This window comes from Molothrus ater, chromosome 1, assembly GCF_012460135.2.
Source record: "Molothrus ater isolate BHLD 08-10-18 breed brown headed cowbird chromosome 1, BPBGC_Mater_1.1, whole genome shotgun sequence".
Classification (NCBI taxonomy): Eukaryota; Metazoa; Chordata; class Aves; order Passeriformes; family Icteridae; genus Molothrus; species Molothrus ater.
This window is the reverse complement of record NC_050478.2, coordinates 124572182-124589199: the sequence shown is the minus strand read 5'-3', so window position 1 is coordinate 124589199 and position 17018 is coordinate 124572182. Positions and strand designations below refer to the sequence as shown.

Sequence of the window (17018 nt, the reverse complement as noted above, 5' to 3'; positions counted from 1 at the left end):
TGTGAAAATGCCCCTGGAAGCTACTCTGAAATTTGTTCTAGATGTTCACAATGTTTAGTCAAAGAACATCTGATTTTGTTTATTGCCATGGAGTTGTGGGGCTCTGCTGAAATAAAGCACTCCTGAACCTGCTTAGGTGCATTTGACGAGATGTTTAACTCCATTTGACAAGATGCTTAAGACAAATTTTATCTTACTAATAGATAAAAGGAAATCCTTAAGAATTGTTATTAAATAATAAAATTAGAAGAGATGATTGCTCATTCACATCTGTCCTGTATCAGCTTAATTTTGAATGCAAGATGCAGAGTTTTACAGGTCTGTTTCTATCCAGACACTGAACTGAGCACTGCTGCTCAGTTCTGAAAATTATTTTGAAGTCTAGCTTCCGTGAAATGCTTTGAAAGAACATATTTTTTAAAAGTGCTTATAAATTCCCTCTAGAAGTCACCCTCTTACTTTGCTGTCTCATGTTACAAACTTGAATATATTAATTTGGAAGAAGTGTGTCTTTGATTGTTTGTTACTCAAGAGAACCCTTGCCAGAGTCCCCAAAAATACAAGAGCAAGAAAGAGCCCTGAGAGGTGGGGCAGCAGGATGGCTGCCTAGCCCTGATGATCATCTCAGGGCTGATCTGGTAGGACTGGCTAAAAGGGTGAGATAGGCCCCTGGGAGCTTGCCAGCAAGTCACCAATTAATACTAATTGCATGGGAACATACTGTAAGGGTGGTTCATCAGGGACTGGAATGAGTTCATAGCTGTGCTGCACCCAAGGGCTGTGTGTCCCTCGGTATTTACTTCAAGAAGAAAACACAATGTTGCTTGCTGCTCTATTCACTTGCAATGTTTTGAGATCTGGACTACAATTCATGTGGAGAGGCATGAAACATCTCACATCTATCATAGAGCTTGGCTTGTGAATATTTGAGTTAAAGTGTAATATTCTAATTGGTTTCAGCAGGAATCATCACTGTCTCATCTTGAGCCAGACATTGCTTCTCGTTTTCTCATAGGAAGAAAAACAAAGCTGAAATTGCATGAACTATATGCACATGATAGTCCTTTCAAAACAAGAAAACTATGGCCATCTGATTTTAAAAGAGCTTTTGGCTTTGCCTCTCTGATTTCCAAGGAAAGCTTTGTAGAAAACTGGGATTTAGGCTGCTGCTGTCTCCTCCTCTGCCTCGTGACAGCTGTAAACATCTGCTGAGGATGTCATTTATTGTCTCATCCTCTAGTTGCTCATGAAGATCATGAAGCATCGTGCCTCCTTGAAAATGAAGCTGGGGATGCTGTGGGGCAGGAGTGAGCAGGCAGCGTGCTCAGGGGCTCTGGAGTGTGGTTACCGGGGCCGAGAGCAGCTGCTGTGCCTGCGCTGCCCGGGATCAGCCCAGGCAGGGAGAGCCGCTCTCCCGGCAGGTTTGGAGAGGCAGGTGGCAGCAGCCGGGCTGGGAAGGGCACATCGCTCTGTCGGGGCACTGCGATTTCGCCTCTTCGTCCTCCTCTCGAAAAGGCAGACAAGGCTTCCAAGTCCTAAATTGCATTTTGTCTAACTCCTCCCCTATTCCGGCTGCTTGCTCAAGCAACCACCCACGGATCCGAAACAAAAATGTGTGAAGCGAGGCAGGGAGGGCTCTTGCCAGCGCAGATCCCAGCTCCTCTCTGGGCGCCCGTCGTGCGCTGCCACTGTCTCACTCCTGGGCACAGAGGAGCTGTGGCTGATCATAAACACATCGGCATTTCTCTCCCGTTCCTTCTCATCACCCTGTGCTCCAAGAAGAAGAAGCAAAGAGAGGTGCGGGGCTGCGGATGAGCGTGTCTTTGTGGCACCGCTCGCCGGGCGGGCTGGCAGAGGCGGCATTGTTCGCGGGCTGTGCCCGCCTGGCAGCCGAAGGTGGGATCCGAGCCCTGCACACGGGATCGGTGAGGCTGTGTCCGAAGGTGGCATCCGCGCCCTGCACACGGGATCGGTGAGGCTGTGTCCGAAGGTGGCATCCGCGCCCTGCACACGGGATCGGTGAGGCTGTGCCCGCCTGGCAGCCGGGGAAGGTGGGATCGGTGAGGCTGTGCCCGCCTGGCAGCCGGGGAAGGTGGGATCGGTGAGGCTGTGCCCGCCTGGCCGCCAGGAGAGGTGGGATCCACGCCCTGCATCCGGGATCGCTGAGCGGCCGGGACAGGGTGAGCAGCTCCGAGAGCTGCGTTACTGCCCGGAGGGAGTTTTAGAGCTCAAACAGCTTCTCCTGGTATCTTCTTCTGCACAATGCAAAGAGGGTCTAGGATGAGGAGTCCTTGTTAACCAAAGGTAATATTTTTGTCTTTAGAGTAGCATAAGTTAGCGGCCATTGCTGCTGTTTGGTTGTTTATTAAAATAAGAGTGATACAACAGGGAGGAAAGTTACGAAGTGCTCTGTGCTCCGCAGGAGAGTAAAGCTTTGTGGGGGCATCGTGCTGAGGGTTATTGAAGTTTGGCTGTTCCCCTTTATGTGGGCTTAGTTTGTGTTACCAGTAATAAGATCTGTATGTGTTCCCATCAGAGGAAGAAAAGACTATTTAGTTTCCTTCTCCATCTTACTTTTTAAGCCAAAAGTTATTATTTATATGCAATATTAAATTAATTATGCTAATAGAAATACATTGATATATAGGCAAGGTAAATACTTCTTATTACCAGAGACAGTTCCTCACCCCTCAAGGTACTCCCTGGAGTACAATCCATCCTGTACAGTCATAAAAACATTAACATTTGTTGCACATACCTCAGCAGAAAGAAAAATCATTGTTGCATTTATTTTTCCAGCCACCTTGCAATAACTATGATTACACAGACTGTGCCAAACATATTTTTCATTGTTGTGCCAGTGTTTCTCATATGCTCTTAGTACATCAGTCCTATTTTAGTGGTTTGTAAATTACTATTTTTTTAGTTTCTAAGATCTATTTTGTCCAAGTGTTTGCTCTTCATATTGCTGTTTGTTCTTTGTGGTTGATAAGTTTGTTTTTGAGAGTGTGTACTGCTATTTGGGATGATAACAAGTATGGTCTTAAAAGCACAAACCTTGTGGCTGTTGCTCATCTTTTGTGCCCAGGCTGACATGCTTTTGGGGTGAACAGGCTCAGCTGCATTGAAGACTCCCCACACAACTTAAATCTGGAGCTCTTAACAACACAAGTGGTGTTTGAAAGGTTTTTTCCTAAGAAGGGGTTAAAATGAGGAGAGTGTGGTCTGTGCACTGAGGAACGTGACTTGGTTCTGCCAGTGCAGCACCGTTTGTTCTGTGTAATTTGGGAGAACACAGCTTGTACCTCCTGTTTGCCTGATGGCACATAGCAGCCCCAGAGGACACACGCTGCTTTTGTGCTTCTGCTCAGTTTTAATCTTTAGGGAGCAACTGTTTCAAAGAATAAACACATTGCCTTGTAGGAGAAACTCCAGAAAACATCCTGCTAGTGACAGCGGCAGCCGCTGCCCATCATCCCGGGCATTGCTCTGCCAAAAGCGGCGGGGCTTTGTGAGCTGGCCTGCCAAAGGCTGGGAGCTGCAAACTCTGTATTCCCGAGGATGGCCAAAGGAAAGCAGCTTTCAAAGAGCCGAATTAAAACTGTGAGGCTGCTAGCTGCTGGCTCAAAATGCAGAATCTGTGTTTATCCTGGCCCCCTCAGCCCAGGGATCTCTGGCATGCCCTTTCTGCAGGAGTGTCCTGCCCACTAATCTCTACACACCCCTCAGGCTGCTTGGTGGTGGGGCTGCTTGGGCACCAGGCAGGCAGGTAATGATAATGAGCCTGCTCACTCCCTCCATGCAGGCTTTTAGGTTAAATCAAGATTAGTTGTTTATTATTTTGAATACACTGCCTCATACTGGTGTAGAGCCTGTTACTTTTCTTCTACTGATTGGTTTTAACTGGCAAACAAACTTTCATTTGCTGTTAGTTTAAAAAAGTGGAGTAAATACATGTCCCACACAAAATAATCCTACTAAATAATATTTGTTTGCTAGATGTTGCATGCCTCACTTATACAGAGACTTTAATAACCCATTTCCTTCAGAGTATATGACACTAAGTGGGCAGGGTCAATTTAAAATAAATAGCTTTTGCTTACGAAGTCGACTTCAGTCTATTGTATATGTTTCTGTAAACAAAAGATGCAGCAGAGTTTGGGATAGATATAAGCACAGGCAGGGGTTTTGAGATAATGTCTTAAACAGTGTTTCGTTTTTTCAGCCCAGAAGCTTTTGCTTCCTCGCTGGGAGAGCCTGTATGAAGACCTGTGTGGTTGATGTTATAAGGTAAGGAATACACCTTAGGTGTGTTAACTTCTAAATTTTGCATTGCTACAGAGTTTCTGTGTGAGAAGTTGCTGCACTCCATCTAATTTCTTCTCAGAGAGACTGTTGTTTGGTAGTAACAAATAAATGAGCAAGACTAGCTGTTTACAGTGTAGATGATGATATGTCTTAAGTTATGTTGATTTTCAGTTTCTCTGCTGTGAGCCTCAAACTGTCCCTGTGGGGAGAGGCTCTTGCTGTGTGTCTGTCTGGAGGACCTCTTGGTGCAGCATCACGGTGTTTTATCCAACTTAGTAATGTTGCTTTACAGGAGGGTGCAGTGTGTTTTCTGATTCCCAGAAATATTGTCACTTGGTGGCATTCCCCTGCCAGCTTTAATATCACCTTTCCTTCTACACTGGTCTCTGTCTGGGTAGCAGTCCCCTATCACCTCTATTCCCCTGCAGACATGGTGCACTCCATGCTTTTATCCACAGGCAGACTGATGATATCAGTGAACAGCACCACTCTCACCTCCTCTCTCAGGGCCTCATGCACTGAGTCACCAAATCATTTGTCAATTAATGAAGAATCTATTTGAAATAAATTGATGAGGAAATGTGGAACTCTTCTGTTCTGGGGTCCTAAGAGGCAGGCTTTCCTGCTAGGCAGTTCACAAGCCTGCATGCATATTACAAAGTCTAGCAGTGTTAGTATAGTACAGCTGTGCTGCATATTTCCTTAATCTGCTTGTTTAGAGACACCCAGAATATTCATCTTAATCATTTCCGCTGCATAGTAGGTACAGGAGGAAATACCAGGGAGAGCCCTGTCACTGGGAAAATGCATCATTTGAATGTGTAATGTAAATATTTTAGCTAACCAAATGTAAACACTGTTTTGCCTTTAGGATGGGAAAAGACTGTTGCAGTCAGAAACGAGCTGACATAAGAGTGACCCTGTATAGATGAGATACAAAATTGTGTTCACACATTTTGGTAATCAAAACAGAGCCCTTAATGAATTGCCTAGTGTGAAAGGAATTACAAACACAAATGTGCCTGACACAAGGCATTAGGAAGTTGCTGCTGTATTAATGCTAGAATGAAGGACTTCTCAGGATTCATGGGGATCCAAGGTCTATGGGGAGGATGATGGGAGATAAGAGAGATAAGATGATGAGAGATGTCCTATGGTGAGGGCTAAACAAAGGCTGGAGACTCTTTGGAGGGAAACCCAAACTTGTAAATATGCTCTGAATGTCCATGCTTCTGCATGCCACTGACTATGAGTTGTTGAGTGAGTTGTGTTCATCATGCCAGTAAATTCAGAAGTTTTCAAGGGTTAGAAGATGGTAGAAGCAACAAATATACTTGATTCAGTGAGAAGCACCTTATTGCACTCACAGCTGTGCTGTGGTTTTTCTGCCAGTGGATTCAAAGGAAAGCAGAGTTCTTAGGGAGTTCAGAGTGGTTGCTCATCAGTTCTGCCTGAACTGGCTTTGTAAGTGTGTGAAGACTTATGTTCAAGTGGCGGTGCTTGATAGAAACCAAACACGTGGTTTAACTTTTGGTACTGAAATTGGTCCTGAAAAACAGCATGGGATCCAGAATCCTCCCAGATTCCACTTGACTTCATTGTGCAGTAAATGGTCTTTGGGCATTCATCAGATCGCTAAGCAGAAGAAACATCTGGAGATGATTTGGTTGGCTGTATGTTCTAGCCCTTGAATTGTTAATGTCAGAGGAGGAAGAAACGACACAGAGGATTTGTCTAGACTCCATAGATTGCAAGAAACTAGTTAGATCTTATTTCTGAAGGCACAGGTTCATGTAAACACCCAAGTGAGTGAGCTTTCATTACTGGAATGGCTGGGGGATTTTTTAAGGTTGATTTTTGCTTGTATTATCGACAGTGGATAATATATTAACGTCTGCCTCACATTTGCTATTCCTTTCTTGTAACAGCTGGAAATTTACATTTATACATAGGCCTCAGAGCTAAAAATGTCATTCCCTAGGTTAAAAACCCATAATGATTTTTGTTGTTCTCCTTGATAGGAAGGGATAACTGAAAACACAAGGAAAAGACAAACAGGAAGGGTAGCCCCAGATGATAAAGGTTCTCAGCTGGAGCAAAGATTAATCATGTATAGTGTAGCCTTGAAAGCGTCATTGTCTGCCACTACTACAGCAATTTAGCTATAGCCAAATGAGCAAATCTATCTATTTAATTATCTAAAGAAAGTAGAAGAAATCAAATAATAAACGTCATCAGTGAAAATACAATGGCTTTTTTTTCAGTACATAGAAAATTAAAAGCCCCTCTTGTGTGGATGAAGAGTGTTCTGCATCGATGAGAATAATGTCAACATTATCACAGAATCAAACTTGTGTTGCTAGAAAATCTAATAATTTTGTGCAATAACTTCTTTTAATTATTCTCTTGAATACAGATAATCCAAATCTCCTTTTTCTCCCAGACAGATGTATCAATTTTCATGGGAAAGCATTAATACAGTCAAGAGTAAGAACTTCATTTTTTTCCTTATGGGCAGGAAGTTCATATACGTTTGCTAAAGGGCTGTATTGTGCCTTTTTAAAAAATAATTTAAAAAAATGATTTAAAATTAGATGCTGTATTTTAGCACAGGGAAAAAGATAGGAACAGATTGGTCTGTAGTGCTGAATTCACAGTATCATTTTTCTAAAATAAAGTTATATTATTTGAAAGCTGATGAAAGAGAGGGAATTTAAGAGATGGGAACTGCAGTTGAAAAATTTTTGGAAGGAGATTGTAAACTTCAGGGCGGAAGGGAGTTAGATAAAAGAATCTATGAGAGTGGGAATAATAATGTGAAGAGGAACAGACTGTGCTGGTGATATCTTTTGGCCAAGGTTTTGAAAAGAATTCAGAATATGATCTGCAATCTCTGTCTTTGAGGGGGGGAATGGGAATTTTTCCATTTACAGTAAAGTTGAGTGAGAATGTCATTGCTCCAGCTGTTAAAATATTTTGAATTCTACTTCAAACTGATTATTTATTGCAGTGTTAAAGTATAGACTTTTGTGGACAAAAGAAAAAGAGAAATTGGAATCAATCCCAAAAAGTGGGTTGAAAGTATAATTTATGCTTCCCTGAAAGGGAATGGGACTGCTTGTCCAGTTCAGCTCATTCCAACCTCGTTCTCTGAGAGACTGCTTTTTAGGAAGCCTCTTTGGATAGATACAGCTGGAGGTGAACAAATCTCAAGGTTCAAATCTGCACGGGAAACGTGGAAGCCTCTGTCAAAGCCAGGAGTAAATAGGATGCATATTTTGAGGCTGGAAGTGCCATCTGAGTGTGACTTTACAAAGCATGTGAGGACCACGGCATCCCAGGCATCTCTGGCACACACTTGAGAACAGAGTTGTGTAAGGCAGAGTTTCTGCAGAAGGTGGATGGGCTACTTGGGCTGCTCTGGTGCCTGCAGCCTTTTCAGCAGCCTCTCTTTCCTCATGGTACAGAGCAATACACCATCTTTGCCTGTTCAGTCATTTCTATGTAACACAGTCTTCACATTCATATCTACATAGAACCAGCTCCAGATGAATAGCAGTAACTTCCAGCATTAGGTAAATATGTCTGTGAAATGAATTTATCCTTCTGCTGTTTGGACTGTCAGTAGCCTTGGACAATCTGCTGTCATCAGACTGACTTGGGTTCTTAGTTCTGCTTTTGTGGCACAGCCAATTCCATTTCAGTGAATGTGAATTAAAGAGAGTATGCTCTAATAATATTTTATATTTACATGGCACATTTCATCCCAGAGGACCTTATAAATCATGTATATTCAGCACCTCTGACCTTTCACAGTCCCTTCAGAGCTGGAGAACAAGCATTTTACAAAAGCAATAAAACCATAGGAATTTTTTCTCTGTAATACTGGGGGGAACTCATTAATTACAGAATGAATTTTATGTTCCCCAGCTTCAGTTTGTAAAGACCTTTATTGAAAATTTCTTCAAGATAAGATGTATGATCCTGCGTTTTGTGTACACCACGAACAAAGGGCTAATCCATCCTTTTAAAACTGGACCCCTGGAAATATTTCACTCTTGCATCTAAATGAACATAAAAGTGTCACTACCTCTATACCTTGGCTGTCGTTTAACCAGTAAATAGTCACCTCTTCCTGAAGGATCTGCCCAAAATGCCATAGTCTGCCTTCCCCCTCAGCTGCTATGCATCCTCCCATCGCAGTGTGAGAAATACAGCAAAATAGACGCATCAGAAAAACTATTTACTTGCTTTTGAGGAAGTCAAACGTGACTGGTCCTCTGAGGTATCAAGCTGAAGAAATTCAGCATGTCTGTGCATTTGGTCAGCATATGCAGAGGAGGAGGGATGAGCAAGGCCAAAGGAACAAGGCAGACAAGGAGGAGGATGGCAATGAATTCATTGTCCTGGCATTCGGTGCCTGTTCCTGTAACATTAGGAGGATGACCCAAAGCCTGCGAGTATCAGTGTCTGTCCCTGCAGCACTGGGTCAGTGAGGGACAGTGTGAGGCTCTTTGTCTTCCCAGAGCATCCTCCTTGTGGTGCACAGAGGCTCAGCTTATGTGCAGGACTACCTCAGTTGGATTGGATTCCCTCTACTTTGAGAAAAAACTCCAGAGGAGCTGCTTTCCTGAATTTTAAAGAAGGAAATGGACATGCAGCCTGTCTACATACAGTTTTTGCTTGGCCATTTTGTGGGTTGATTTGGGCCTTATTTAGTCTGTTGTTTTAAACAGAAGGACAACCACATTTCTATTCTAGTTATACAATTCAGCAAATGGATTACAAAACCACAGTGAACTGTGACTCTCATGGATGGTAACTCAGTTAATAATAGATTAAAGAATCTTTAACGTTTTCTGTGTATTGTTTTGCCATTTGTCTCTCTTTGTAGCTTGTCTGGGTTTAATATAGTTTATTCCATTTAGGAGCATTACTGAGACAAACCCCATTAAAGCAGGCATTATAGTCCTTGTTTTGATTAGCACTCAAGGCCACTAGATAATGATGCTTTAAAAAAAAAAAATCTTGTATTTCTCCCATGGTCATTAGCACTGTGATCATTGCCAACCTCCATACAACAGTGTAAGTTGGTTTTTTTTTTCTAAATCTCAGAGCCAATTGTGAATGTCTGTAATATAGTCTGTGACATTTGAACTGTAACATTTCTCTCAAAAATAAAAGTTCTTGCTCTTTCAGTGCTCATACTTGCAAGAAATTGGATCTTTATATGTAAGACAGTCAAAAAACATCATTAACTAGCTAATATTTTTCAAAGCTATTTTATTGGGGTGATTTTTTGGTTTTTTTAGTTTCATGTTGTAGTGAGGCTTTCTAGATATTTAGGTATGTACATGTTCTTCTCAAACAACACTCTGACCAGAGAAAGACATTTGCACCACTCCTAACAATACCAGACCATTTCAGCCCTGGACTAATATGGGCAATTAAAATAATTTCCACACATCATGTTTAAACCAGTGACATATAATTCTAGGACAAAGCCTCTCAGCACCTCTTTCCAATATTCATCTGCACTCAGAGGATAAGCAGCTGCTATTACATGCTAATGTCTTTTGAGGGTGAATGGCCATTTTAGGGCATGTTATTAACTCTGTGCAAATCAGTGCATTTTCCATCTTAGTGTACAGAGTTGACTTCACACACTGTTCCCTTTGCAGGTTTTAGTTCTGTTAACCAAAAAGAAAAATGAGAAAAATTAGGCATTTGATGAGTTTGGGTTGGCATCTTGAAAGATAGGGCAGGTCCATCCACAATTACATGTTCAGGCTGTGGGGACCAGACCTCTCACCTTACAGGCTTGTGAAGTTGCAGGTCTTAGGGCAAAAGGCCAGCCAGAACAACTATAATTTTTAATAACACAGCTGACTTATTTTACTTTATTGCTGTGTTTTACCTACCCAGTGTAGATGTACACTGGGTACCTGGAAAGAGGCACTCACTCTAGCGCTTGCTTTTTATCCTTACAGACCCAAATCACCCTGTGTTCCCACTAACTGGCCAGATCCAGGTGCAGGAGCCCAGCAGACTCCTGAGATCCTTTGAGCTGCTCATTGAATCCTCGGAGCAAGCTGAATGCTCCTTTCCATGAGCATACTTCTTCATTGAGATAAAAATTCTTGCTTTTCCCCCCATTTTCTTCCTCCTGAAAAGGAAAAAAAATGAGTGCACACACACACACACACACACACACACACACACACACACACACACACACACACACAAAAAGTGGTATAGCATACAGAGCTTTAGCATAGACTTGCTTTGGCTTAAGACTGGCTTGTTACTACCAAGAGTTTGTTTCTTGCTGTGGCCATGATCCCCCAGCCTCTGCTCCAGCATTCAGGGGACTCATGTGGGATGAGTGGCAAGAAGTACCAAATGTATAAGATATTAATTTTTGTTGAACTGTTCCACAATTCTCCAAACCTTCTGAGCACAGAAACCCTTTTTATCGTATTGCAGCCTAAGCCTCCTAATCTGTACTCTTCTAGTTTGGGCATTTAAATGAATTTTGCTCACTAAGGCATCCAGTTCTGTTCTATTCCTACTATTTGTTTTGTCTAGCCCTGCTCAGAGTACATAATTAATGCAGTAGTTAAAATACTATCATCTTAATGCTCTTTACCATGGATGAAAACCTACTTGTCTCAGAAGCTGTTATGCATGAACCATGTAGAAGAATTAGCTTCAGTGGAATAACCCTGGATTTATTATTCAACCAGTCACCACACTAACCTGTTTTTTTCCTGTTATTATTCTTACCTAAGTAGTTGCTATAGTTAAAAGGCATCTCCCAGTTTCTAAAACAGAGGACAGAAGCAGATTGTTGGAAGATCTTTTAAAAAATCCATTTTTAAAAAGTGTAAATCCTCACTTATGAATTCCTGATAAATGCTGAATAAATTCCCACAGTTCATAATTTCTCATTATTTATTTAATTTATACACCATTATAACTGTGAATGAGGCTTTACAAAACCACAGGGACACAATCTTTGCCCTAAAGAGATTGTAGCTGAAATTAGACACAACATATGACCAATTATTTCAATAGACAAAGCAGGATTACACCAAATAAAAATGGTTCTTGTTGCATATCTTGTGTACATTGTAAGCTTATAATAATACAGTTATTTGGAAAGACCTGTTTCTGCTTCTGAATGTGGTGATTTGCAACAAAGCTCTAGAATAAAGCCATCATTAGTGTTTGCTGGTTTAAACGAGAAAACCTGAGACACTAATGACTAATGGTTGCTTTCCTACAGGCAATTTAATTAAAGAGCTGGATTTAATAGAGGCTATATTCAATATTCATTTCTAGCTGCTGTGGCCTTCAAGGACCTTCATTTTTAGACTCATCTTGAAGATATTGTTTGCCTGGTGCATTTTATTGCATGGTGAAGGCAGAGCCTCTTGGAGGCTCTAACAGGACTCCACACTTTCTTCAGCCTAATCTTGGGCACACAGTGAATAATAAGATTTCTCTGAATTTTAAGTAAAGAAGTCTTATTCCATACATATAGAGCTCTTTTCCTACTATTTAGTTTCAAGTACCAGTGTAATATTTTATTTCCAGGAATAAGCCATAATTGTGCAGTACATCATTGTTGAAGTGTTCCTCAGCAGAAGAGGCTACCATCCTCATATAAATACTGCATGTACTTGTATCAAATCCTCAGGCTTTATTTTGACATTTGAATATCCAGACCTTTTACTTGGCAAGACTTTAGCTAATGAACTGAGGTTTGACCACTATTTCCAGAGCTCTGCCAGTATAGAGCTCATCTGATCCCCTCTCTAGATGAGGACAAGTGTCCATGGTGGGAGCAGGGTGGGCTGGGCGAAGGGAATGGGGCTGGAAACCTCCCCACCTTCTCCTCCCCTGCAGCAGGTCAGGGTTGGGGTTTTATTCCCCAGCAATTCACTCAGATAAAAAGAGGATTAGGGTACCTGGTACCTGCTTGCCTACCCCACAGGATTCTGGTGTGGCTAATTAGTCAGTATTTGCACAACTCTGAGAAAATGCTTTAAAGTGCCAATTATGAATAATAATTATCTCCTGAAGATGATTGGGAGTCCACGTTTGCATGTTGATTCAGGCCACAGGAGGCAGTCTTTCAAATAACAGCTCTTATTTAAATGCCTTGCTGCTTCCTTATCTCATGTTGTGTGTTGTTTTTTTAAGGATGATGAGAAACATTAGTTTACCCTCAGGAAAGGCCAGGTCTGACTGTTTTTAATAATGAGTTATGTACTTAGTCACAGTAGGTAAATTTACAAACCAAGCAGGACACACTCGGAGATCGATTCTGTCTGTTGGGCAGATGGTTTTACACAAAACGTTCAGCAGGACAAGCCTGCTGAGACTTTAAAACAAATACTGCTAAGTAACATTGCCATAAGCCTCTTAATATGGTGACAATGCCTGATTTACACTCTGCAGAGCTACTTTATTTATACCCCATCTATTTACTGGTGTGTAATAGATTTACTCTGGGAAGAGCTCGATCTGGGCAGATTTACTTTGAAGGCTGACATTTTCAGTTGGACCTTCCAGAAAACAGTAACTCAGCACTAACTGCAGGACACTGAGCTATTTTAGTAGTAACAGCACACCAGTATTAAAGACAAAGCAAAAACAGCCTACAAAAGAAGTCTGTGACTGGACTTCAAATTTTTGAGATTCCTGGAAACTTTCTGTTGCAACAGAAATATTTTTTTATTTTTCTAAACATCTCTGCATTTTCTTGTAGTTTTAGAAATGTTGCTGGTCTCTTTAACTAGATAGTTAGAGGCTTAATTATTTATTCTACTTTTATATGAGCTAATTGGAGAAGTGTTGCCTGTAATTTAGTTTTAATATTTGAATCTGTATATCTGTATGTTAATGTTGCATTAAATAAAGGGAAATCTACAGTTGTACTTAATTCTACAGAGAGAACAAAATTTTGCCTCCAGTTACTATACAAGAGCAATTGGGAACAAAATTGGGCCAGAAGTTCCCTGCCTTCTATCTCTTTGCAGTAAAATAAAATTTTAATGGAGAAAAATTACACAAAAAAAGAACACTTTGTTTTAAAATGTTCATAAAGGGAAAAGATTTTTTTTTTTTGCCTGAATAGAGGTCTTTTGATAGTTGTTTGCTAATTTTATGCTTATACATGTGTTCAGTAGCTGCATAGGGACATTAAACACAATGTTGATATGAGCCCACATATTGATGCTCCAGCAGAGGGGTCTTAAATATTCATATGATGACTAGATTTGTGTTGTTTTATTTGCTTCTTTTTTTTTCTACCCAAAGTCCTAAGCACCATCAGATAATTAAACATTACAGGGTCTGTGACAGTGAACATTTCTGAAAGTTTGGACATTAATTTTGTGTCCTGCCAGCTGGAAGGAGTGTGATGCTCTGGCATTGTTCTACTAGGAGAAAAGTGTTTTTCTGATATTAGACTAAAATGTTTCATCCCTGAATAAATCCTTATGGCTTTCTGAGAAGGATTTAAGTGCTAAGAGCATTCAGCTTTGTGTAGGCAATGATTTTAGAGGAAGATGTTTGTGCCTGTGCAATAGTAAAGCATAGCATTACTGGTGTAGATTCAAGTGCAACTGAAAATTCCTAAATTTAGGCAAGTATCTGCAGGGCACCTTCAGGCCCTGTTATAGTCAGTGGCAACCAGAGCCCCCTTCAGCTGCTCTTGCAGAAGCAGCTGGTGCCATTTGAGGTGCCCTGGTACATTTTTCATAGTTTCTTATTAGCTATTTGAGAAGTGTGAGAATTGGCCCTGTGCCATGTCTGCTGACCTCATCCAGTTGCAGATTTCATCTGCCTAAAGAGAGGGCAGTGAATGGTGGTGGAAATGCCATAAACTGCGTCCTTTGGCCTCCATCTGCCACTCCAGGACACACATCTCCTGCAGTTCATGCATCAAGTTGTTCTGATGCCCTGAGGAGGCTGACCTAGAAGAGAGGCTAGATGGAGTTAAAGAATAAAGCAGGTATTTATTAGGAGGCCTCAATGGATCCACCTTGGGCAGCACAAGAGCCCAGCCAGTGCTACACCCAGGATGAATCCAAAATGGTCACAAAATGGACAACAGGTCACAGGGTCTCACAGAACTTTTATAAGTTCTGGTCCATTTGCATATTGGAGTTAATTGTCCAGTTACAGCTTTAGGTCATGAAGTCCCATCTTGTTTTTCTCAGTACACCATTGTTTATGCTCTTGGGCCTGAAATTTGGATCATTTGTCCTTGGTCCCCAGTGAGAGAAGCTCTGTGAAGAGAGCTTACTATCCCCTAATATGAAGCTCAGAACTACACACTAAAGCAGTGCAGAATCTGAAAAATGTAAAAGTTAAACCTGAGGCATCAGTTCATCTCTGTGGACATGGCTGCATGAACATCCAGACATCCTGGATGCCTTTAGGCAGCTCAGGCTGTTCTAGCTGCCAGTGTTTAGGCAACTAAATGGCCCCCTGGGCTGCATCCAGCATCTTTTGTGAGGCTCCATTGCCTGGTACCCCTGGAAACCCAGGAGGCTCAGACATGTCAGGAAGGAAGGAAGGGAGGAAGGCAGGAAGGAAGGCAGGAAGGAAGGCAGGAAGGCAGGCAGGAAGGCAGGCAGGAAGGCAGGCAGGAAGGAAGGAAGGCAGGAAGGCAGGAAGGAAGGCAGGAAGGAAGGCAGGAAGGAAGGCAGGCAGGAAGGAAGGCAGGAAGGCAGGAAGGCAGGAAGGAAGTGGCGGAAGGAAGTGGCGGAAGGAAGTGGCGGAAGGAAGTGGCGGAAGGAAGGAAGTGGCGGAAGGAAGTGGCGGAAGGAAGTGGCGGAAGGAAGTGGCGGAAGGAAGGAAGGAAGGAAGGAAGGAAGGAAGGAAGGAAGGAAGGAAGGAAGGAAGGAAGGAAGGAAGGAAGGAAGGAAGGAAGGAAGGAAGGAAGGAAGGAAGGAAGGAAGGAAGGAAGGAAGGAAGGAAGGAAGGAAGGAAGGAAGGACGGACCTGTAGTTCTGCACGTCTTACTGCTGTGCTCTGTAACTCAGCACTGTGGGTTTGATCTGTGGTCTCCCAGTTGTCCTGCCTTATCTGCATAGCCACAAAACAGCCACTGGGCAACCAAGCCAAGTCAGAAAGCTGCACCAGAGGGATGTCAGTGGCCCTGAGGCTTGATCACTGGGCAGCACTAGCCCAGTGGAATAAATTGTGCATCCTGAAATGGCTGAAATGCCTGTCCTTCTGAGACAGCAGTAGGTACCAGGTGCCCTATGGTGACTGGCTTGTTTTCTCCATCTCTTTGGGCTGCCATCATTTCCCACCATCATTTTGCCTTTTCCTTTCCTTCGCTTCACCTGCGTTTGCCAGCAGTGCTGTCTTTGCCTATTAGCAGTTGTGTACCAGCTGCTGTGCTTTTCCTTTTTTTGGCAGTTTCCGTGCAGATTGTGCTTGCTTCTTTTTGCCCCAAACCTTTTTGGTGCGTGTCAGCATTTTATCTGTTCACATGCACTAGGGAATGATAGGAGCCATGATCTATTTGGGTCAGTGCATGCCTGTAACAATTCCAAAAGGAGGGGTTTTCTAAGAATAAACTCTCCAATGCCAATCTAGTTCTCATTCTTACCCACATAATATCTGTTAGCACCTTCTGCTATTTTTATACTTGTGAAACTGGGGTAGCGTGGTGAGTCTGTTGTTTTTGCTTTCTTCCAGATGAACTAAGTCTTGCAATTCTTCTGTTGATTGAATAACTCATGGAAATACATAGCAAAGTATGTAGTTTAGCAGCTGCCCCAAACTAATGTCCACAATTGTATGTTTCAAGTCAGTTGAAAATTTAAAAAGGACTCTCTAAAAGGATGGCATGGTTGTTTTTTCTGAAAGTAGCACATAAATTTGGTATTGAATCAAAGTAAAAGCAGAGCTAGATGACCTTTGTTCGTCAGGCAGTTTGCCAGGTGTTCATTGCAGTCAAGAAAAATTTTCAACAAAAGGAAAAATTAATTTACTGTCACTGCCATCAAATCAACCTGTAAAAGTTTCAGCTTTCAATAACTAATGTCACTCTCTTGACTTACAGGTGGTTTCTTTGAAAATTGTTTCCTTCTGCAGAATTGGATTGCTTTACAATAAAATGATGTCCCAAAGTGATGAAAAGGGATGAAAAAGCTTTTTTCACTATATAGCATTAGGTTGTCCTTTAAAAAGAACCTTGTTCAGGATGTATTACAAGAGGCCTGAGCATGGCATATTTCTCAAAGAATAAAGCAGATAAAATCCAGATTCCTCGGTTCAGGAAAATGGAACCTGAAGAGGGTGTTATAACAGTGATGTCATGATAAATTGTAAAAAATAAGTAGTTGTTGAAATTCCTGGGTGGGATGTGGTGTATTGTAGCTTATGTTCTTCAGGTGACTACTCATTATTGTGTATGTTTGTGTCTGGTATAGTGCTTAAGGCCATTTAACACATTTTAGGTGAGCTCTTCTACTGCCTAATTCCTATAATTCCATTCTCTCTCTGAGAAAATGTTTTCTCAGCATCTGCTCTTTGTATTTCTGACACACCCTTTCTTCACCACTTGGGCATCCTGATACTAACAGGCCATAACCAAAGTAATCAATGCATGTTGTTATCAGTATTGGTAATTTTAAAAAGAGTTTGTGTGGGTGTTTGATCAGCACATTATTACAGAAAAA

General features: G+C 41.9%; 1 protein-coding gene across 4 annotated transcripts in view; it reads left to right on the top strand.

Annotated features, from left to right (window-relative positions):
* PAG1 (phosphoprotein membrane anchor with glycosphingolipid microdomains 1) overlaps positions 1–17018 on the top strand; it is a 112017-nt gene that overhangs the window by 58625 nt on the left and 36374 nt on the right. For 2 of the 4 annotated variants that reach the window (XM_036406678.2, XM_036406675.2), the window contains one exon: positions 4226–4290. The gene's annotated coding sequence lies outside the window, so the exon portion shown is untranslated. Of the gene's footprint in view, positions 1–1750; positions 1798–2079; positions 2305–4225; positions 4291–17018 lie in introns of those variants that run through there. The other 2 variants (XM_054515822.1, XM_036406677.2) reach the window with 2 other exon arrangements.